We start from the raw sequence: 25,127 nt of genomic DNA on the forward strand, positions 1-25,127 counted from the left end.
CTCCACTATGGCCAAGACCAAAGAGCTGTCAAAGGACACCAGAAACAAAATTGTAGACCTGCACCAGGCTGGGAAGACTGAATCTGCAATAGGTAAGCAGCTTGGTTTGAAGAAATCAACTGTGGGAGCAATTATTAGGAAATGGAAGACATACAAGACCACTGATAATCTCCCTCGATCTGGGGCTCCACGCAAGATCTCACCCCGTGGGGTCAAAATGATCACAAGAACGGTGAGCAAAAATCCCAGAACCACACGGGGGGACCTAGTGAATGACCTGCAGAGAGCTGGGACCAAAGTAACAAAGCCTACCATCAGTAACACAATACGCCGCCAGGGACTCAAATCCTGCAGTGCCAGACGTGTCCCCCTGCGTAAGCCAGTACATGTCCAGGCCCGTCTGAAGTTTGCTAGAGTGCATTTGGATGATCCAGAAGAGGATTGGGAGAATGTCATATGGTCAGATGAAACCAAAATAGAACTTTTTGGTAAAAACGTGTCGTGTTTGGAGGACAAAGAATGCTGAGTTGCATCCAAAGAACACCATACCTACTGTGAAGCATGGGGGTGGAAACATGCTTTGGAGCTGTTTTTCTGCAAAGGGACCAGGACGACTGATCCGTGTAAAGGAAAGAATGAATGGGGCCATGTATCGTGAGATTTTGAGTGAAAACCTCCTTCCATCAGCAAGGGCATTGAAGATGAAACGTGGCTGGGTCTTTCAGCATGACAATGATCCCAAACACACCGCCCGGGCAACGAAGGAGTGGCTTCGTAAGAAGCATTTCAAGGTCCTGGAGTGGCCTAGCCAGTCTCCAGATCTCAACCCCATAGAAAATCTTTGGAGGGAGTTGAAAGTCCGTGTTGCCCAGCGACAGCCCCAAAACATCACTGCTCTAGAGGAGATCTGCATGGAGGAATGGGCCAAAATACCAGCAACAGTGTGTGAAAACCTTGTGAAGACTTACAGAAAACGTTTGACCTGTGTCATTGACCAAATACTTATTTTCCACCATAATTTGCAAATACATTCATAAAAAATCATTTTTTTTCTTAATTTTGTCTGTCATAGTTGACGTGTACCTATGATGAAAATTACAGGCCTCTCATCTTTTTAAGTGGGAGAACTTGCACAATTGGTGGCTGACTAAATACTTTTTTCCCCCACTGTAAACTGAAATAAGTGGAATTTAATTCCTGGTTTAATTTTGGTAGATGTTATTTACAATAATCTTTAAGGGTGCCATTAATTGTGAAACCTTGATTTGGAGGACATTGATTTTTTATTAAATCAATAAATGATTTTGGTGGATTCCATTGGAACATTAATATAGTACAGTATTTCTCACATGTTGGTATTTTCAGATTATCTCTATAATTATATTGTATTATTGTATTATTATAAAGTATTGTTTGTGCATTGCCAGACAGGGTGCCAGTAATTTTGGAGCCCACTGTAGGTGCCTTGGCCTGATCTATGATCTACATCGCATTTAATCCTGTCACACTCTGGCTCCAGGACTGTGTGTTAGAGCCAGGGTGTATTTCATTTGGTGGTGTTGGGGTTGGGTGAGTTTCATTTTGTTTGTGTTTAGTGGTGATTGGTCAATGACTCCCAATCGGAGGTAACGAGTGTCAGCTGTCGGCTCGTTATCTCTGATTGGGAGCCATATATATACTGTTGTGTTTCACTGTTTGTTTGTGGGTTTTTGTTCCATGTTTCTGTCAGTGTTACAGAGGACTTCACTATCGTCATTTGTTGTTTTTTCGTGGTTGCTTTATGAAATAAAGTCATTATGTTCACTCCACGCGCTGCGTATTGGTCTTCTCCTTTAGACGATCGTGACAAATCCCTTTGTTTTAGATGACCGCTTGTCAATGGTGTCAGGTGTGGACAGAGACATATCACAGGTGGACACAAGTCAATGCACAATTTTTAGGACCAATTCTCTATTGGGGAGAAGTTAACAATGGCCATCTTTGACAAGATGAAGTGTGTGTTGCCTTGTGCTTTTGTACTGCTGTGTTTGAGCCTGTCACGGCAGTGAGGACGTGTTAACTGCTACTTACGATGTGAATGAAGTCGATTGGTGTTGCGGTGTACAGGTCCCAGTTCAACTTATCTAGTATGATCCTCTCCATGCGAAGAATCTCGGCTGTTGAAAAGTTGCATCCACTCTGCACAACAAGGCCCTTGACTGATCCAATCACCTGTTTCAACAGACATCAGCCAGCAAGGGAGCTAATAAACGTATTGTATTAAACTAGCGTTGTGTTGTATTTTGATTATAAGAAAGAATACACTTGTTCTATGTTCAATTATGATTTGATGTTAAACTTCCAAGAGATAAAAATCCCACCTCATCCTCATTGATTTTTGCTGAGAGAATCAGAGAGGTGAAGGCGATACACTTCAGGTATTTGGGCGGGGCCTGAAACAGAAGACAGAAGGTGATTTAGCACCTCTATAGTTTAGCAGAATGTAGGCTGTGAACTATTGTCAAGAACAGAAGATTTCCATACCTTCACTGTTGCTAGAAGTCGATTCAGAACACAGACTCCAAGAGCAAATGTTTCTTGACAGAAGTTGAACAGTCTGCACATTTCACCCAGCCACAGTATCACATCTTGCAGTTGGAATGGGGTAATGTCAGTACCCTTTGTGCAGTGGAAAGAATCAAGAGGTCAGAACCTTTGCAGGGGTGTGTGGTGGATGGGTCAGACGTTAGGCTCAGTCAAGATGGTAGCCTATATACCTGAATGCAGCTGTTCTTGAAGACTGGCACTTTCCAGAGGCGCATCTCCCTGCCCAGTGCATTCTCCAATAACGCCACCAACCGTTGGTTCTCTGCAGCTCCTGGGTTCTTCATTGCGATCTTGGTGCTGGCCAGGGTTCTCCACCACCTGAGAAGGACACACCGTGTAGTGTTACAGGCCATGCCATTTACAGTGGGAGAATGAAATGCATCACATAGCAGCTAAACACAACTTCATAGGTTACATTGAAAGTCAAAGTCAGATACTTTGTATTGCAAAGGGTTAATCTAATGTCACTTTCCCCAGGCTAGAAATGTCTAATTTGGATAGAGTGAATACATAATTCTAAACAACTGATTTCTGAGCAGAATGTGTCAACCTAATCAGCCTGGTAGTCTCATAGACTACACTTAATATAGACACTCATTAGTGTGATATGTTAGGTTTGGAATGGTTACATAAGACTGAAGGTTACTTAAAGCTGCAAGATGTAACTTTTTGGGGGACCCCCCCTCCCAAAATTAACATAGAAATGTGATTTGTAGATCTGTCATTCTAATCGAAAGCAAGTCTAGGCGATAGATCTGTTCTATGTGTGCTATTTCTATGCTTCCCATTCTTAAGTTTCATTGTTGCATCCTTTACCCTCCTTATTGTACACCTGCTTCAAACTGCTGAAAAATCGATATTTTTGGTTATGGATTGGTAGGTGTGTAACTCGAACTTCTAGCAAGTCAAAGGTTGCGTGTTTGAATCTCATCACGGACAACTTTAGCAACTACTTAACATGTTAGGTAACCCTTCCCCTAACCACCTAGCTAATGTTAGCCACAACAAATTGGAATTCCTAAAATATCATACATATTGACAATTCTTAACATATTGTACCAATTTCAATTCGTAAAATATACGATTTGTAATTCGTAACATATCATACGAAATGGATGACAGACGACATCCACAAATTAATACATACCATACGAAACGTAACATATCATACTAAATGGAGGGAAATATATTTACATTTACTATGTTAAGTCTAACCCTGAGTCAGGTTACAGCAATGGATTGTACATTAGCACCGAAGGGATTTTTCAACAGTGTACAAAAGCATACAGCGCTCCATTGATGGATTGACTAGGCAGGAAATCATGAAATAAGCGTCACATTTTTGATAACGCACGCCATTTTTAGCTTTTGTAGGTTGTGCGCTGTGTGCAACAATTTTGCACATTCAGAAGTTATTCACTTTTGCTTGTGCATAAAAACAGAAGACAAATATGGGCGGGATAGTGAACAGCTGCAGCTGAAGTCAATTGCTTTTGTTTTGCATCTCAGATGCTGCAGTATCTTTCTATCCTTTATTTATTCAATTAGTCTTCTTACCTTTCGAAATGCAGGTATGTTCTTCGACGACAGGCGCATTTATATGCAGGTTTTAATCGTCCATGTTTACCAAAGCAAGATTATTCAATCAAACAAGATGGAATTTGTCATTAACAATAGTACAGGATCTTCTCGCAATCTAGTACACAACAAAATAAAATAAACATACTTAAATTCATACAGCCTTAAACGGATGTATAAACACTAAAAACTATATAAAAACAAGAAAAAGAAAGAGAGAAGCAAAATCTAGCCCAGCAGCGACTGTTTTGAACGCCCCTGACTCCGCCTATCTTTTCGTCATGTCGGTAATAAAACATTGTGTTAGTGGGTCAAACATACGGGATCCGTTATACAAAATGGTCGAGGCTCCACCGAAAATGCCCCTACAACATGTACTGTAAAATACTATTAAATAATATTATTTGGGCTAAGCTACCTTTATCATATGCATGAAATGGATCATCTGATTCTGGGCATTGTGTTTCAAACAATTAAACCTTACCAGGTTGTTTTACTTCTGCAGCAGTCTCTGAGCCTGGGACAAAGGAGATGTAACATTGTGAGGCCCCCGGCCACTATAACAGTGGCCTACAGCTGTGGGTAGGCTAAGCTTGCCCGGTTGTTCTCTCTCAAGCACTTGGCCTTCTTTTCAGAACACAATTCTAGATTATTTTTTGATGAACAAGAATACAACACAAAAACAACTGTAAGCATAGATGTTGTTAGGCTACTGCATAGAGGATGGAAAGAATATGACCATCTACAGACATTACATCAATCAGTTACCACAAAACAAGTAGGCCTAATACCGCTGTTGCAGAAATGCATAATTGCTATTGGTAAATGTTTAAGCTAGGACAGGTGGGAGGCGAGGGCGCTCCAGTACAGTAGGTGGCGTTAATGCACAATAACGTTGGATACCAGCCACCAATAAATCCCACAGAAGAAGGGTCTGGGTAACTAGCCGTACACTATTAGACAGTGTCCTTTGTTCCTGTCTGTCGGGCACTGTTTTCTGCAGTTCTGTTAACGACGGCAGGGGGCAGGTGTTCAGCAGGCGGGAGCGAAGGACACTGTGCTAGCTTAGCCAGCTAGTCCGGTACACAGCAGGAGGGAGGCGGTGGTGTCACTGTGTGTTAGCTAACTAGCATGCTAGCTATTTTTGTTGTTGTTTTTTTATTAGTTTTTTGCAACAATAATATAACAATATTATACATCAATACAGGGACATTCCTGTATACACAATGAAAAAAACAACAGTGTCCCTAACTAGCAAGCTAGCTAGTTAGCTAACACACAGTGTCGCCCCAGCCTCCCGCCTGCTGTGCTAGCCTCCTTCGCCCCTTTCTGTCGGGCAGGGTTTTCTCCAGTACACAGCAGGTGGGAGGCGGGGGACACACCGTGTGCTAGCTAGCTAGCTAGCAAGCCAGCACATGGTGTCGCTAACTAGCAAGCTAGTTAGTTAGCTAAAACAAAGTGTCCCCCCATCCTCCCACTTGCTGTGCAAGCGGTAGGTGTTCATGCAGGAACCAATGGGTTGCTCGAGGCCAACTGGATGCTTGGGGGGGGTGTTCATGAAGCTCTTGACCCACTCCACTACAGCCCTGTTGATGTTAATGGGGGTGTCCTCGGCCCTCCGTTTCCTGTAGTCCACGATCAGCTCCTTTGCCTTGCTGATGTTGAGGGAGAGGTTGTTGTCCTGGCACCACACTGCCAGGTCTCTGACCTCCTCCATATAGGCTGTCTCATCATCGTCGGTGATCAGGCCTCCCACCATTGTGTCGTCGGCAAACTTAATGATGGTGTTGGAGTTGTGCACGGCCACGCAATCGTGGGTGAACAGGGAGTACAGGAGGGGACTATGCATGCACCCCTAAGGGTAGGCGACAACACATCCACCACGCTGACCTTCACCCCCTGGGGGTGTCCCGTCAGGAAGTCCAGGATCCAGTTGCAAAGGGAGGTGTTCAGTCCCAGGGTCTTTAGCTTTGTGATGAGCTTGGAGGGCACTATGGTGTTGACCGCTGAGCTGTAGTCAATGAACAGCATTCTTAACTATTTGTTCCTTTTGTCCAGGTGGGAAAGGGCAGTATGGAGTGCAATAGAAATAGCAGAATCTGTGGATATGTTGGGGCAGTATGCGAATTGGAGTGGGTCCAGGGTGTCTGGGATGATGGTGTTGATGTGAGCCATAACCAACCTTTCAAAGCATTTCATGGCTACAGATGTGAGTGCTACAGGGCGATAGTCATTTATACAGGTTACCTTGGCATTCTTGGGCACAGGGACTATGGTGGTCTGCTGGAAACATGTAGGTATTACAGACTAGGTCAGGGAGAGGTTGAACATTTCAGTGAAGACACTTGCCAGCTGGTCAGCGCATGCTCTGAGTACACGTCCTGGTAATCCGTTTGGCCCTGCGACCTTGTGAATGTTAACCTCTTTAAAGGTCTTACTGAAATCGGTTACGGAGAGTGAGATCACACAGTCGTCCAGAGCAGCTGGTGCTCTCATGCATGGTTCAGTGTTGCTAGCCTCGAAGCGAGCATAGAAGGTATGATGCTGCCACCACCATGCTTCACAGTGGGGATGGTGTTCTTGGGGTGATGAGAGGTGTTGGGTTTGCGCCAGACATAGCATTTTCCTTGATGGCCAAAAACCTCAATTTTAGACTCATCTGACCAGAGTACCTTCTTTCATATGTTTGGGGAGTCTCCCACATGGCTTTTGGCGAACACCAAACGTGTTTGCTTATTTTTTTCTTTAAGCAATGGCTTTTTTCTGGCCACTCTTCCGTAAAGCCCAGCTCTGTGGAGTGTATGGCTTAAAGTGGTCCTATGGACAAATACTCCAATCTCCGCTGTGGAGCTTTGCAGCTCCTTCAGGGTTATCTTTGGTCTCTTTGTTGCCTCTCTGATTAATGACCTCCTTGCCTGGTCCGTGAGTTTTGGTGGGCGGCCCTCTCTTGGCAGGTTTGTTGTGGTGCCATATTCTTTCCATTTTTTTATAATGGATTTAATGGTGCTCTGTGGGATGTTCAAAGTTTCTGATATTTTTTTATAACCCAACCCTGATCTGTACTTCTCCACAACTTTGTCCCTGACCTGTTTGGAGAGCTCCTTGGTCTTCATGGTGTCACTTGCTTGGTGGTGCCCCTTGCTTAGTGGTGTTGCAGACACTGGGGCCATTCAGAACAGGTGTATATATACTGAGATCATGTGACAGATCATGTGACACTTAGATTGCACACAGGTGGACTTTATTTAACTAATTATGTGACTTCTGAAGGTAATTGGTTGCACCAGATCTCAGGGCTTCATAGCAAAGGGGGTGAATACATATGCACGCACCAATTTCCGTAATTTATTTTGTAGAATTGTTTGAAACAAGTTATTTTTTTCATTTCACTTCACCAATTTGTACTATTTTGTGTATGTCAATTACATGGAATCCAAATTAAAATCCATTTAAATTACAGGTTGTAATGCAACAAAATAGGAAAAACACCAAGGGGGATGAATACTTTTGCAAGGCACTGTTTGTACAGTACCAGTCAAAAGTTTGGACACAACTACTCATTCAAAGGTTTTTCTTTATTTTTACTATTTTTTACATTGTAGAATAATAGGGAAGACATCAAAACTATGAAATAACACATATGGAATCATGTAGTAACTAAAAATGTGTTAAACAAATCAAAATATATTTGAGATTTGAGATTCTTCAAAGTAGCCACCCTTTGCTTTGATGACAGCTTTGCACACTCTTGGCCTTCTCTCAACCAGCTTCATGAGGTAGTCACTTGGAATGGATTTCAATTAACAGGTGTGCCTTGTTAAAAGTTAATTTGTGTAATTTCTTTGCTTCTTACTGCATTTGAGCCAATCAGTTGTGTTGTGACAAGGTAGGGGTGGTATACAGAAGATAGCCCTATTTGGTAAAATACCATATTATGGCAAGAACAGCTGAAATAAGCAGAGAAACGACAGTCCATCATTACTTTAAGACATGAAGGTCAGTCAATCCGGAACATTTCAAGAACTTTGAATGTTTCTTCAAGTGCAGTCACAAAAACCATTAAGCGCTATGATGAAACTGGCTCCAATGAGGACCGCCACAGGAAAGGAATACCCAGAGTTACCTCTGCTGCAGAGGATAAGTTCATTAGAGTTAACAGCCTCATAAATTGCAGCCCAAATAAATGCTTTACAGAGTTCAAGTAATAGACACATCTCAACATCAACTGTTCAGAGGAGACTGTGTGAATCAGGCCTTCATGGTCAAATTGCTGCAAAGAAACCACTACTAAAGGACACCAATAAGAAGAAGAGACTTGTTAGGGCCAAGAAACACGAGCATATTTACATTTACATTTACGTCATTTAGCAGACGCTCTTAGTAGAAGGATTACTTTATCCTATCCCAGGTATTCCTTAAAGAGGTGGGGTTTCAAATGTCTCCGGAAGGTGGTGAGTGACTCCGCTGTCCTGGCGTCGTGAGGGAGCTTGTTCCACCATTGGGGTGCCAGAGCAGCGAACAGTTTTGACTGGGCTGAGCGGGAACTATGCTTCCGCAGAGGAAGGGGAGCCAGCAGGCCAGAGGTGGATGAACGCAATGCCCTCGTTTGGGTGTAGGGACTGATCAGAGCCTGAAGGTACAGAGGTGCCGTTCCCCTCACAGCTCCATAGGCAAGCACCATGGTCTTGTAACAGATGCGAGCTTCAACTGGAAGCCAGTGGAGTGTGCGGAGGAGCGGGGTGACTTGAGAGAACTTGGGAAGGTTGAGCACCAGACGGGCTGCGGCATTCTGGATGAGTTGTAGGGGTTTAATGGCACAGGCAGGGAGCCCAGCCAACAGCGAGTTGCAGTAATCCAGACGGGAGATGACAAGTGCCTGGATTAGGACCTGTGCCGCTTCCTGTGTAAGGCAGGGTCGTACTCTCCGAATGTTGTAGAGCATGAACCTGCAGGATCGGGTCACCGCCTTGATGTTAGCGGAGAACGACAGGGTGTTGTCCAGGGTCACGCCAAGGCTCTTCGCACTCTGGGAGGAGGACACAACGGAGTTGTCAACCGTGATGGCGAGATCATGGAACGGGCAGTCCTTCCCCGGGAGGAAGAGCAGCTCCGTCTTGCCAAGGTTCAGCTTGAGGTGGTGATCCGTCATCCATACTGATATGTCTGCCAGACATGCAGAGATGCGATTCGCCACCTGGTTATCAGAAGGGGGAAAGGAGAAGATTAGTTGTGTATCGTCAGCGTAGCAATGATAGGAGAGGCCATGTGAGGATATGACAGAGCCAAGTGACTTGGTGTATAGGGAGAATAGGAGAGGGCCTAGAACTGAGCCCTGGGGGACACCAGTGGTGAGAGCACGTGGTGCGGAGACAGCTTCTCGCCACGCCACTTGGTAGGAGCGACCGGTCAGGTAGGACGCAATCCAGGAGTGAGCTGCGCCGGAGATGCCCAGCTCGGAGAGGGTGGAGAGGAGGATCTGATGGTTCACAGTATCAAAGGCAGCAGACAGGTCTAGAAGGACAAGAGCAGAGGACATTAGACCGGTGGAAACATATGACATTAGACCGGTGGAAATCTGTCCTTTGGTCTGATGAGTCCAATTTTTGGATTTTTGGTTCCAACTGCCGTGTATTTGTGAGACGGAGAGTAGGTGAACGGATGATTTCTGAATATGTGGTTCCCACCGTGAAGCATGGAGGAGGAGATGTGATGGTGTGGGGGTGCTTTGCTGGTGACACTGTCTGTGATTTATTTAGAATTCAAGGCAAACTTAACCAGCATGGCTACCACAGCATTCTGCAGCGATACGCCATCTCATCTGGTTTGCGCTTAGTGGGACTATCATTTGTTTTTCAACAGGACAATGACCCAACACACCTCCAGGCTGTGTAAGGGCTATTTGACCAAGAAGGAGAGTGATGGAGTGCTGCATCAGATGACCTGGCCTCCACAATCACCTGACCTCAAACTAATTGAGATGGTTTGGGATGAGTTGGACCGCAGAGTGAAGGAAAATCAGCCAACAAGTGCTCAGCATATGTGGGAACTCCTTCAAGACTGTTGGAAAAGCATTCCAGGTGAAGCTGGTTGAGAGAATGCCAATAGTGTACAAAGCTGTCATCAAGGCAAAGGGTGGCTACTTTGAAGAATCTAAAATATCAAATATATTTTGATTTGTTTAACACTTTTTTGGTTACTTCATGAGCTTGTCCAGTTTATTCTCCAGTGATTGCACATTCGCCATTAGAACAGAGGGTAGAGGCGCTTTATCCACTCGCCGATGTAGTCTCGTCGAGTATCCCGCACGCCGGCCTCTATAATGCCGCCTCTTCCGTCTTCGAGTGTCCGGGATTTGGGCCTGGTCCGGGATGAGCAGGATGTCATTCGCTTCCTACTCATTGAAGCAGAAATCCTCATCCAAATCGAGGTTAGTGATTGCTGTTCTGATGTCCAGAAGCTCTTTTCGGTCAAATGGAAATTATGGCGGAAACATTATGTACAAAAAAAGTGACGAAGAGCGCAAAAAAACACAAAATAGCACAATTGGTCAGGAGCCCTTAAAACGGCTGCTATTCCCTCCAGCGACATCTTGACAAAGTTAAATTCCACAGCAATACAGTTTTGGTAACCTTTGGAACTTAACTTTCATATAAGAAAGAAATAATCTTTAAAATACAAAAGATACACTTACTGTGCAGTTTAGCAAAGTTGCACCTGGCTGTTTTCACACACCGTCTCGGCTATTACACATCCTCTCACCTTGCGCTAGCTTTCCATTGGACCATTCCATTCCACATTTCCGGCTGGTTCGCATGTGTTTCTCGAAATATGGACATCATTGCACGCGCGAAGAGAACAGCAGAGTACTAAGATTTTTTTATTTATTATATTGCTGGATGTTCCTTTTCAAAAACTAAACAAAAACAATAACAAATGCACCTGGGGCAACCAGCGGCACTGTTTGACCTTTCGCCATTAAGAGTTTGTGTAGGAAACAGTGCCGGCCCAAGCCTTTTGGGGAAATTATATAACTAATTTAATGCAATTCTACTCATTTTGTCATGGGGTGGAGAGAAATGTTTGCAGTTTTAAAGTTAATTTCCTGAAATTTTACACATTTTGCCATGACTTATGCCATGTTAATATGATATCTGGGTGAGAGTGACTAACAAAATCAATGGGGGGCCCCTGGAGGTCAGGGCCACTGGGCACGTGCCCGGTCAGTAATTCATCCATGATTACTACAAGTTTAGATAGCTGGCTAGACTAATTTACCAATATAAAATATATATTATAATTTTTGGGGGTCGGGGCCCCGGCTAAGTGACCGCCTGATGTTGCTTATGCCCAGGGCCGACCCTGGTAGGAAACATCACATTAATGTAATCAAATAAATTTGACCCATTTGATAGGTCAGTGGTGACTTATGGCTCAAAATAATTTACTCACAGGCTGGTAGGTATTTAGACCTCCCCCAGGGCCAATACACCTCATAAATCACTCTTAACCATGAAACTGAAACAAGTTATACCCCAACCACAATTTGTGGCACACTTCTCACTCTGCTGGCATTTGTTTTCTTGGTTCTCCCCAAATAAATTGTGTTTTTCTTTAAGGACTCCAGGCATTTCCTAATCCATGTTGCAGTTCCTCAAAGTCTCTCAACAGCTTCAGATGTGGCATATTTTTTTGTTACCTTCTCAAGTTGTCCTAGTAGAAAACTGTGACATCAACTTTTGTTATCAGACCCTCAATAAAAGATACCAGTATAGCAAAAACACAGATTTTTTAATATCTTTTGACATAATGATGTAAAAGAATGGTGCATTGCCATTAATGCTGTTACAACAAATATATTTTTACATTTTAGTCAATTAGCAAACGCTCTTATCTTAGCGACTTACAGTGCATTCGGAAAGTATTCAGACCCCTTTACTTTTTCCACATTTTGTTATGTTACAGCCTTATTCTAAAATTGATTAAAGAAAAAAAATCCTCATCAATCTACACACAATACACCATAATGACGAAGCAAAAACGTTTTTTTTTTTTTTTTTGGTGTGCAAATTTATTAAAAATAAAAACGGAAATACCTTATTTACATAAGTATTCAGACCCTTTGCTATGAGACTCGAAATTGAGCTCAGGTGCATCCTGTTTCCATTGATCATCCTTGAGCTGTTTCTACAACTTGATTTGAGTCCACCTGTGGTAAATTCAATTGATTGGACATGATTTGGAAAGGCACACACCTGTCTATATAAGGTACTACAGTTGACAGTGCAGAGACAGGATTGTGTCGAGGCACAGATCTGGGGAAGGGTACCAAAAACTTTCTGCAGCATTGAAGGTCCCCAAGAACACAGTGGCCTCCATCATTCTTAAATGGAAGAAGTTTGGAACCACCAAGACTCTTCCTAGAGCTGGCTGCCCGGCCAAACTGTGCAATCGGGGGAGAAGGGCCTTGGTCAGGGAGGTGACCAAGAACCCGATGGTCACTCTGACAGAGCTTCAGAGTTCCTCTGTGGAGATGGAGGAACCTTCCAGAAGGACAATAATCTCTGCAGCACTCCACCAATTAGGCTTTTATGGTAGAGTGGCCAGACGGACAGCCACATGACAGCCCGCTTGGAGTTTGCCAAAAGGCACCTAAAGACTCTCAGACCATGAGAAACAAGATTCTCTGGTCTGATGAAACCAAGATTGAACTCTTTGGCCTGAATGCCAAGCGTCACGTCTGGAGGAAACCTGGCACAATCGCTACGGTGAAGCATGATGGTGGCAGCATCATGCTGTGGGGATGTTTTTCAGCGGTAGGGACTGGGAGACTAGTCAGGATCGAGGGAAAGATGAACAGAGAGATCCTTGATGAAAACCTGCTCCAGAGCGCTCAGGACCTCAGACTGGGGCGAAGGTTCACCTTCCAACAGGACAACGGCCCTAAGCACACAGCCAAGACAACGCAGGAGTGGCTTCGGGACAAGTCTCTGAATGTCCTTGAGTGGCCCAGCCAGAGCCCGGACTTGAACCCAGTTAAACATCTCTGGAGAGACCTGAAAATAGCTGTGCAGTGACGCTCCCCATCCAACCTGACAGAGCTTGAGAGGATCTGCAGAAAAGAATGGGAGAAACTCCCCAAATACAGGTGTGCCGAGCTTGTAGCTTCATACCCAAAAATAATCCAGGCTATAATCGCTGCCAAATGTGCGTCAAGAAAGTACTGAGTAAAGGGTCTGAATACTTATGTAAATGTGATATATTTGGCCCTCCTGTAGCTCAGTTGGTAGAGCATGGCGCTTGCAACGCCAAGGTTGTGGGTTCGATTCCCACGGGGGGCCAGTATGAAAAATGTATGCACTCACTAATTGTAAGTCGCTCTGGATAAGAGCATCTGCTAAATGACTAAAATGTAAAATGTAAAAATGATATTTCAGTAAAAAAAAAAAAAATGTTTTGGGTTTGTCATTATGGGGTCATGTGTGTAGATTGATGAGGAAAAAAATACAATTTAATCAGTTTTATAATAAGGCTGTAAGATAACAAAATGTTGAAATAGTCAATGGGTCTGAATACTTTCCGAATGCACTGTGCAGGAGCAATTACAGTGAGGGAAAAAAGTATTTGATCCCCTGCTGATTTTGTACGTTTGCCCACTGACAAAGAAATGATCAGTCTATAATTTTTATGGTAGGTTTATTTGAACAGTGAGAGACAGAATAACAACAACAAAATTCAGAAAAACGCATGTCAAAAATGTTATGAATTGCTTTGCATTTTAATGAGGGAAATACGTATTTGACCCCTCTGCAAAACATGACTTAGTACTTGGTGGCAAAACCCTTGTTGGCAATCACAGAGGTCAGACAATTCTTGTAGTTGGCCACCAGGTTTGCACACATCTCAGGAGGGATTTTGTCCCACTGCACTTTGCAGATCTTCTCCAAATCAAATCAAATTTTATTGGCCACATGTGCCGAATACAAAAGGTGCAGACATTACAGTGAAATGCTTACTTACAGCCCTTAACCAACAGTGCATTTATTTTTTTATAAAAAAGTAAAATAAAACAACAACAAAAAAGTGTTGAGGAAAAAAAGAGCAGAAGTAAAATAAAATAACAGTAGGGAGGCTATATATACAGGGGGGTACCGGTGCAGAGTCAATGAGCGGGGGCACCGGCTAGTTGAGGTAGTTGAAGTAATATGTACAGTGGGGAAAAAAAGTATTTAGTCAGCCACCAATTGTGCAAGTTCTCCCACTTAAAAAGATGAGAGAGGCCTGTAATTTTCATCATAGGTACACGTCAACTATGACAGACAAAATGAGAAAAACAAATCCAGAAAATCACATTGTAGGATTTATAATGAATTTATTTGCAAATTATGGTGGAAAATAAGTATTTGGTCAATAACAAGTTTCTCAATACTTTGTTATATACCCTTTGTTGGCAATGACACAGGTCAAACGTTTTCTGTAAGTCTTCACAAGGTTTTCACACACTGTTGCTGGTATTTTGGCCCATTCCTCCATGCAGATCTCCTCTAGAGCAGTGATGTTTTGGGGCTGTCGCTGGGCATCACAGACTTTCAACTCCCTCCAAAGATTTTCTATGGGGTTGAGATCTGAAGACTGGCTAGGCCACTCCAGGACCTTGAAATGCTTCTTACGAAGCCACTCCTTCGTTGCCCGGGCGGTGTGTTTGGGATCATTGTCATGCTGAAAGACCCAGCCACGTTTCATCTTCAATGCCCTTGCTGATGGAAGGAGGTTTTCACTTCACAGTAGGTATGGTGTTCTTTGGATGCAACTCAGCATTCTTTGTCCTCCAAACACGACGAGTTGAGTTTTTACCAAAAAGTTATATTTTTGTTTCATCTGACCATATGACATTCTCCCAATCCTCTTCTGGATCATCCAAATGCACTCTAGCAAACTTCAGACGGGCCTGGACATGTACTGGCTTAAGCAGGGGGACACGTCTGGCACTGCAGGATTTGAGTCCCTGGCGGCGTAGTGTGTTACTGATGGTAGGCTTTGTTACTTTGGTCCCAGCTCTCTGCAGGTCATTCACTAGGTCCCCCCGTGTGGTTCTGGGATTTTTGCTCACCGTTCTTGTGATCATTTTGACCCCACGGGGTGAGATCTTGCGTGGAGCCCCAAATCGAGGGAGATTATCAGTGGTCTTGTATGTCTTCCATTTCCTAATAATTGCTCCCACAGTTGATTTCTTCAAACCAAGCTGCTTACCTATTGCAGATTCAGTCTTCCCAGCCTGGTGCAGGTCTACAATTTTGTTTCTGGTGTCCTTTGACAGCTCTTTGGTCTTGGCCATAGTGGAGTTTGGAGTGTGACTGTTTGAGGTTGTGGACAGGTGTCTTTTATACTGATAACAAGTTCAAACAGGTGCCATTAATACAGGTAATGAGTGGAGGACAGAGGAGCCTCTTAAAGAAGAAGTTACAGGTCTGTGAGAGCCAGAAATCTTGTTTGTTTGTAGGTGACCAAATACTTATTTTCCACCATAATTTGCAAATAAATTCATAAAAAATCCTACAATGTGATTTTCTGGAATTTTTCTCAATTTGTCTGTCATAGTTGACGTGTACCTATGATGAAAATTACAGGCCTCTCTCATCTTTTTAAGTGGGAGAACTTGCACAATTGGTGGCTGACTAAATACTTTTTTTCCCCACTGTACATGTGGGTAGAGTTAAAGTGACTATGCATAAATAATTAACAGAGTAGCAGCAGCGTAAAAAGATGGGGTGGGGGGGCAGTGCAAATAGTCCGGGTAGCCATGATTAGCTGTTCAGGAGTCTTATGGCTTGGGGGTAGAAGCTGTTGAGAAGTCTTTTGGACCTAGACTTGGCACTCCGGTACCGCTTGCCGTGCGGTAGCAGAGTGAACAGTCTATGAGTAGGGTGGCTGGAGTCTTTGACAATTTTGAGGGCCTTCCTCTTACACCGCCTGGCATAGAGGTCCTGGATGGCAGGAAGCTTGGCCCCAGTGATGTACTGGGCCGTACGCACTACCCTCTGTAGTGCCTTGCGGTCGGAGGCCAAGCAGTTGCCATACCAGGCGGTGATGCAACCAGTCAGGATGCTCTCGATGGTGTAGCTGTATAATTTTTTGAGGATCTGAGGACCCATGCCAAATCTTTTCAGTCTCCTGAGGGGGAATAGGCTTTGTCATGCCCTCTTCACGACTGTCTTGGTGTGTTTGGACCATGATAGTTCGTTGGTGATGTGGACACCAAGGAACTTGAAGCTCTCAACCTGTTCCACAACAGCCCCGTCGATGAGAATGGGGGCGTGCTCAGTCCTCTTTTTTTCCCTGTAGTCCACAATAATCTCCTTTGTCTTGGTCACGTTGAGGGAGAGGTTGTTATCCTGGCACCACACGGCCAGGTCTCTGACCTCCTCCCTATAGGCTGTCTCATTGTTGACAGTGATCAGGCCTACCACTGTTGTGTTGTCGGCAAACTTAATGATGGTGTTGGAGTCGTGCCTGGCCATGCAGTCATGGGTGAACAGGGAGTACAGGAGGGGACTGAGCACGCACCCCTGAGGGGCCCCCGTGTTGAGGATCAGTGTGGCAGATGTGTTGTTACCTACCCTTACCACCTGGGGGCGGCCCGTCAGGAAGTCCAGGATCCAGTTGCAGAGGGAGGTGTTTAGTCCCAGGATCCTTAGCTTAGTGATGAGCTTTGAGGGCACTATGGTGTTGAATGCTGAGCTGTAGTCAATGAATAGCATTCTCACGTAGGTGTTCCTCTTGTCCAGGTGGGAAAGGGCAGTGTGGAGTGCAATAGAGATTGCATCATCTGTGGATCTGTTGGGGCGGTATGCAAATTGGAGTGGGTCTAGGGTTTCTGGGATAATGGTGTTGATGTGAGCCATGACCAGCCTTTCAAAGCACTTCATGGCTACAGACGTCAGTGCTACGGGTCGGTAGTCATTTAGGCAGGGTATCTTAGTGTCCTTGGGCACGGGGACTATGGTGGTCTGCTTGAAACATGTTGGTATTACAGACTCAGTCAGGGACATGTTGAAAATGTCAGTGAAGACACTTGCCAGTTGGTCAGCACATGCTCGGAGTACACGTCCTGGTAATCCGTCTGGCCCTGCGGCCTTGTGAATGTTGACCTGCTTAAAAGTCTTACTCACATCGGCTACGGAGAGCGTGATCACATAGTCATCCGGAACAGCTGGTGCTCTCATGCATGCTTCAGTTTTGCTTGCCTCGAAGCGAGCATAGAAGTGGTTTAGCTCGTCTGGTAGGCTTGTGTCACTGGGAAGCTCGCGGCTGTGCTTCCCTTTGTAGTCCGTAATCGTTTTCAAGCCCTGCCACATCCGACGAGCGTCAGAGCCGGTGTAGTACAATTCAATCTTAGCCCTGTATTGACTCTTTGCCTGTTTGATCGTTCGTCGGAGGGCATAGCGGGATTTCTTATAAGCGTCTGGGTTAGAGACTCCTCAATGCTATCTGAAGAATCCCGGAACATGTTCCAGTCTGTGCTAGCAAAACAGTCCTGTAGCTTAGCATCTGCGTCATCTGACCACTTCTTTATTAACCGAGTCACTGGTGCTTCCTGCTTTAGTTTTTGCTTTTAAGCAGGAATCAGGAGGATAGAGTTATGGTCAGATTTGCCAAATGGAGGGCGAGGGAGAGCTTTGTATGCGTCTCTGTGTGTGGAGTAAAGGTGGTCTAGAGTTTTTTTTCCTCTGGTTGCACATTTAACATGCTGGTAGAAATTAGGTAGAACGGATTTAAGTTTCCCTGCATTAAAGTCCCCGGCTACTAGGAGCGCTGCCTCTGGATGAGCGTTTTCCTGTTCACTTATGGCCCTATACAGCTCATTCAGTGCAATCTTAATGCCAGCATTGGTTTGTGGTGGTAAATAGACAGCTATGAAAAATATAGATGAAAACTCTTGAAAAGTCTACAGCTTATCATAAAATACTCTACCTCAGGCGAGCAAAACCTAGAGACTTCCTTAGTATTTGATTTTGTGCACCAGCTGTTGTTTACAAATATACACAGACCGCCACCCCTTGTCTTACCGGAGTCAGCCGTTCTATCCTGCCGATGTAGCGTATAGCCCGCTAGCTGTATGTTATCCATATCGTTGTTCAGCCACGACTCGGTGAAACATAAGATATTACAGTTTTTAATGTCCCGTTGGTAGGATAACCGTAATCTTAGGTCATCCAATTTATTTTCCAATGATTGAAGATTGGCTAATAGGATTGATGGGAGCGGCAGTTTACTCGCTCGCCGTCGGATCCTTACAAGGCACCCCGACCTACGTCCACGATATCTCCGTCTCTTCCTCATGCGAATGACAGGGATTTGGGCCTTGTCGGGTGTCTGTAGGATATCCTTCGCGGCCGCCTTGTTGAAGAAATATTATTTGTCCAATACGAGGTGAGTAATTGCTATCCTGATATCCAGAAGCTCTTTTTGGTTATAAGAGACAATGGCAGAAACATTATGTACAAAATAAATTACAAATAACGCAGAAAAACACACATAATAGTACAATTGGTTAGAGGGCTGTAAAACGTCAGCCATCTTCTCCGGCGCCATTCTAATTCCAAGTCATTAAGGTTTCGAGGCTGACGTTTGGCAACTCGAACCTTCAGCTCCCTCCACATATTTTCTATGGGATTAAGGTCTGGAGACTGGCTAGGCCACTCCAGGACCTTAATGTGCTTCTTCTTGAGCCACTCCTTTGTTGCCTTAGCCGTGTGTTTTGGGTCATTGTCATGCTGGAATACCCATCCACGACCCATTTTCAATGCCCTGGCTGAGGGAAGGAGGTTCTCACCCAAGATTTGACGGTACATGGCCCCGTCCATCGTCCCTTTGATGCGGTGAAGTTGTCCTGTCCCCTTAGCAGAAAAACACCCCCAAAGCATAATGTTTCCACCTCCATGTTTGACGGTGGGGATGGTGTTCTTGGGGTCATAGGCAACATTCCTCCTCCTCCAAACACGGCGAGTTGAGTTGATGCCAAAGAGCTCGATTTTGGTCTCATCTGACCACAACACTTTCACCCAGTTCTCCTCTGAATCATTCAGATGTTCATTGGCAAACTTCAGATGGGCATGTATATGTGCTTTCTTGAGCAGGGGGACCTTGTGGGCGCTGCAGGATTTCAGTCCTTCACGGCGTAGTGTGTTACCAATTGTTTTCTTGGTGACTATGGTCTCAGCTGCCTTGAGATAATTGACAAGATCCTCCCGTGTAGTTCTGGGCTGATTCCTCACCGTTCTCATGATCATTGCAACTCCACAAGGTGAGATCTTTCATGGAGTCCCAGGCCGAGGGAGATTGACAGTTATTTTGTGTTTCTTCCATTTGCGAATAATCGCACCAACTGTTGTCACCTTCTCACCAAGCTGCTTGGCGATGGTCTTGTAGCCCATTCCAGCCTTGTGGAGGTCTACAATCTTGTCCCTGACATCCCTGGAGAGGTCTTTGGTCTTGGCCATGGTGGAGAGTTTGGAATCTGATTGATTGATTGCTTCTGTGTACATGTGTCTTTTATACAGGTAACAAGCTGAGATTAGGAGCACTCCCTTTAAGAGTGTGCTCCTAATCTCAGCTCGTTACCTGTATAAAAGACACCTGGGAGCCAGAAATCTTTCTGATTGAGAGGGGGTCAAATACTTATTTCCCTCATTGAAATGCAAATCAATTTATTACATTTTTGACATGCGTTTTTCAGGTTTTTGTTGTTGTTATTCTGTTCAAATTAACCTACCATTAAAATTATAGACTGATCATTTCTTTGTCAGTGGGCAAACGTACAAAATCAGCAGGGGATCAAATACTTTTTTCCCTCACTGTAGGGTTAAGTGCCTTACTCAAGAGCACATCATCAACAGATTTTTCACCTAGTCGATTTGAACCAGCAACCTTTCGGTTACTGGCCCAACGCTCTTAACCGTTAGGCTACCTGCCGCCCACATTCATTATTTAGCTTTGAGTAGAGACCGTTTCAAAGTGCGTCGGAGAACATTCAGTAGGCCTACTTGTGGATACTGAGCAATATGTCATTTTTCATTGTGAGGGTATTGTACACAAAAAATATATTATTTCTTAATTTTTATTATAAAGGGCTTGATGGAAGCCCGAGGTCTGATTCAGACCATCTATGACGTCAGTGGGATTTAGCAGTTGAATCCAGCTGCTTTTATATCACGTTTTCCATCAATACTTCACACCTCAGCACAGTATAGCACCAATGCATTTGGTGTTGTGCTGTTTACCATCAAGATACCCAGAGGAAGATAGAGCATTCAGTGGAAGAAAATAATTAACCTGTGCAGGCAGTCATCGATTTTCCTGAAAGTTAGTACAAATAGATGATCATTTGCAATCTTTTGTCATTACTTTTGACAAGCGGCAGGATGTATTGTGTGTATAATACTTTGGATTAGTAGAATTCCTGCTGTTCTGTAAGTGTCTGGCAAACAGATAAGAGCATTCCAGGATAGCAGATGTCTCCTCGTCACCGAAGTATGCTACATATTCTGTTGTTTCTTAGTGATTGGCAGGCAGTCTAAGAAGCAAATTGGCCCCTGAGGTTGGAAACATCGAAGGAGTGATTTTCAGCTACGAAGTTTGTAAGAGCTGCTCACTTGTTCACTCTGCCGCACGTTCACGCTGGCTGTTCCATGTCAGATAGGGTGCTGAGCGTGAAATGTCACATATTAATAATTAAAACGTTAGTCTTGTGTGTACAGAGTTGGAAAAACATTAAAGCTGGTATGTTGACCTGCATATAGAAGGCCTACTGTAGATCCAGCTGGCATGTCAAAACTGTTTTTGGTCATTGTCAAGCTTCTTTGATTAAGGACTTTCTGTCATGTAGACAATTATTTTTTGATGAAAAATGTATTATTTCTGACAACGTTCAGTAGTACTACATCCAACCAACCACTGGAGGGAGACATAAGCCAGACAATACATACCAGGTGGTAACTTCTCAACAGTATCCATAAATCTTAACTTGGGTTTCCAAAAATGTTATTAATCACACATTTGACTCTCTAGGGGCCTTCCCATTGAATTTAGTGATGGTCCATTTGCCATGCATAAGGATATCGTCTACATTGATAGTGGAGGGCGCCACGCTCCATTTAGCGTTTGATGAAGATCATGACTGGTGTCACATTTAGCCAATTTTCCCTGTGAAGCATATGTAAATGTGGCCTTGGAGCGAGGCTTAGAAATGTGCTTAACCCACTAACTTTGGAAGATCTCTCATCAAAATGGTTTGTCATTTTGTCATTAATGAGGAGTTTTTCAACGACTGACTCATCCTTTCCTGGGGAGGGTATAATAATCATAATCTCTCACTGCTGCAAACTGTCCTTAAAAGAGATGCTGTCCAACTTGGATAATATAAACTATTGTTTGTAGTATTAATTAACAACACTGTCCTGTTCCTTATAGCAACCAGCTGGCAATGTACAGTAAAGTCTGGAGGATGGCTCTGAATAGGTTGTGGCTGAATGCATGTAGCTCTGCTCTGGGAAAATGGAGAGAAGATTGTTGTTCTGTACACAGCAAAATTATTTACCCCGTGCTATAGTAGGAGAAGGTCATGTTAGATGTGGATCTGAACTGTACCTCAATAGTCATATTATGTGTGGTTTTGATAATGCACATAATCCTTTCTGTATTACATTTCAGTGTTTTTACCATTTCTATTCTATTGTTGTTTATTTTAAAATAAATTAAACACTATCCACGCTAGATTTGATTTCTTACCCCTCACCGCTACACCATGGCTGTAAAATAAATGCCGATAGGAATGAGTCTTTCTGCGGAGGAGTATAAGGGCGGTAGTGCAGTATATCACTCCTCTAATGGATGGTAGAGTTGGTGCAAATAAACCCCCCCACTGGGCATACACTGGTTGAAACAACGTTGTTTCAACATAATTTGTCAATGTATTGTGACATGGAATCACAGTGGAAAATACATTTGATTTGAAAAAAGACATCAAGCAGTACTGTTTTCATCTAATTTCAACCAGAGTGGTAAACATTGAAATTAGGGTAAAACTTCAATTTCAATACATTGACCTAATCTGGCTAACAGGTTGTTACATCAATCTAATTTCAACATAATCATCAGAACTATGTATATGTTGAAATTGCCCAGCTATGTCAGTGCGGGTTTAACTCACACCGAAAGTATTCTGGAGGCTTTTAACTGCTACCTTTTCACTCCACAAGCTTATTGGATTAGTCCACTACCCCTGTTCGGTTGGCTGTTATGATAATTGGAGTCAATGGAGCTTAGACGTTTAGGTATTTAGGTTCTAATTCACTTGCTACAGTGACTCAGTAGTGCTGGGTGGATGCGTTTTTAAAGCTATGCACATTAATTGTTTTAAACCACAGTAGGGGAGAATGGGGTAAGTTGTGCCAAAGGGTTAGTTGAGCTACCCCTTGTTTCTAGGAAACCATATACAAAATTAATCATGTGACCAAATATTTAGGAAGAGATCATCATTTCATGGAGTCTGTAAAGGAAGAACCGCATGGAAAAAGTAAACAAGTTAAGTCCAAGAAACATATATATTTTCACAAAGTCTAAATAATTTATTGTGTTATAGGTTTCATGATGTTTGTATCTAAACCAAAGTTGATAATTTTAAACGTGCAATATGCAGAAATCACTCCGCCATTTCCTGGTTGCTAAAATTCTAATAGTTTGCCTAATTTCAGTGTGTGAGAAAATAAGCATAGTGTAGACATCATTGTATCATCTAAACCGTTCATTTTTGTAGTTGTATTTTTTTTAAATAACAGTTGGGGTATCTATAAACTACAATATGAGGTCCTTAAAGGTAAACTTTAAACAGCCTATGTGGCATCGATATGAGTCAGTAACATTAATTCTAGTATAAAAATTGACTACAAAGTGTAAATAGGATCATTTTGGTCAAAAACAGAGTTTTGTAAGTGAGTTCGTCACGACTTACTGGAAGGTTGGGTATGGATTATGATCATGCCCACTTGCCCAGTGCCCACTAACATGAGAGAAGCAGCTGTGCTGATTATGCTCTATCAGCTGCGCGTGCTCTATCCAATCATAGCAGCCAGAACCTCCAGACAGTGAGACAGACCTGCCCATTACACAGCGCCTCAGACTTGCTTACATAAGACTTGCTGGTGTGTTTAATAGTGTCAATCAATTGAGAATTGAGACAATCAGAGCACACTTGTATCCCAACTGCAACTTGTTAATATTCCAAAACCCATTCATGAGCATCTTGTGTCCCCCCACGATCTGTTTTGTAACATGATTCCCTTTTGAATTACTGCCAAACAGATAATAGATAGTGAGAAAGTTGACTTGATAATCGGATTGTGGCCTGGCTGTTCAATGTGCCTGTTAGCTACTACTAGCTAGCTTAATTGACAAACACACAGTTGGAACTTAGCTAGCAAGTGATTTTGGTCACTGATAAACAACATATAGCTTGTGCTTTATTTATGATAGTTTGACAGCTTGCAGATGATGAATTTGTAGAGATGTTATTGTTCTCAGAAATCAGTCCAGTGCACGCAGCCAGACTTTACCGACTCAATAGACTGTATGAAGTGCACAGACTAGCTTTTCATTTTTTTTACTTGAGAATTACTGCACCTTACACCTTAGCCTCCTCTGCAAAAACGTCTAAATTAATTACAGACTTCTTGATTTATCCTAGATTAATAGTGGTGAGGAGGAGCTTCGCCACCGTTGTCTTACGACAGATATCTCGAACCAGTCATCACTATTCAACAAACTAAATAATTTTGAAGTTTCTTTCCAGTGAATTTCTTAGTTACATGATTGTATAACTAGCAAAGGAGTTTTGAAGTTGAGGGTGCAGTATTTATGAAGTTTGGCAATGAGGATGAAAACTAGCATAGTTCAGCTAGCCAGCTAGTTTAGCCAGGGAAAATCAGGGAAAACGAGCTCGGGCCTAGTGCACATGTGCGCCCAGTTGGGCACTAGGCTAATTCAGGAGACATTGTCAGCCGCCTGATTTTGAAGAGGTGCTGTTGCGCCTTCTTCACAATGGTGTCGGTGTTGTGGGACCATTTCAGGCCCTCAGTGATGTGCACCCCAAGGAACTTGAAGCTTTTGACCCTTTCCACTGCGGCCCAGTCGATTTGGATGGGGGCGTGCTCCCTCTTCTGTCTCCTCTAGTCCACGATCAGCTCCTTTGTTTTTTTTTACATTGAGTGAGAGGTGTTTTTCCTGGCATCACTCCACCATGGCTCTAACCTCATCCCTGTAGGTTGTCTCATCGTTGTTGGTAATCAGGCCTACCAGTGTTGTGTCGTCAGCAAACTTGATGATTGAGTTGGAGCATGCGTGAACAGGGAGTACATGAGGGGGCTGAGCACACACCCCTGTGGGGCCCCCGTTTTGAGGATCAGTGTGGCGGAGGTGTTGTTGCCTACCCTCACCACCTGGGGTCAGCCCATCAGGAAGTCTAGGACCCAATTGCACAGGGAGGAGTTCAGACCCAGGGCCCTGAGCTTAGTGACGAGCTTGGAGGTGTTGAAAGCAGATCTGTAGTCAATGAACAGCCTTCTCACATAGGCACAGTGGGGAAAAAAAGTATTTAGTCAGCCACCAATTGTGCAAGTTCTCCCACTTAAAAAGATGAGAGAGGCCTGTAATTTTCATCATAGGTACACGTCAACTATGACAGACAAAATGAGATTTTTTTCTCTCCAGAAAATCACATTGTAGTATTTTTAATGAATTTATTTGCAAATTATGGTGGAAAATAAGTATTTGGTCAATAACAAAAGTTTCTCAATACTTTGTTATATACCCTTTGTTGGCAATGACACAGGTCAAACGTCTCACGATACATGGCCCCATTCATTCTTTCCTTTACACGGATCAGTCGTCCTGGTCCCTTTGCAGAAAAACAG

At 43.6% G+C, this 25,127-nt stretch overlaps 1 non-coding gene across 1 annotated transcript; it reads left to right on the plus strand.

Annotated features, from left to right (window-relative positions):
• Positions 1-13,427: 13,427 nt before the first annotated feature.
• On the plus strand, positions 13,428-13,502 carry trnaa-ugc. The gene has a single exon. It is a non-coding gene; the product is annotated as a tRNA-Ala (tRNA).
• The last annotated feature ends 11,625 nt before the right edge of the window (positions 13,503-25,127 follow it).

Source organism: Coregonus clupeaformis, chromosome 9, assembly GCF_020615455.1.
Source record: "Coregonus clupeaformis isolate EN_2021a chromosome 9, ASM2061545v1, whole genome shotgun sequence".
Classification (NCBI taxonomy): Eukaryota; Metazoa; Chordata; class Actinopteri; order Salmoniformes; family Salmonidae; genus Coregonus; species Coregonus clupeaformis.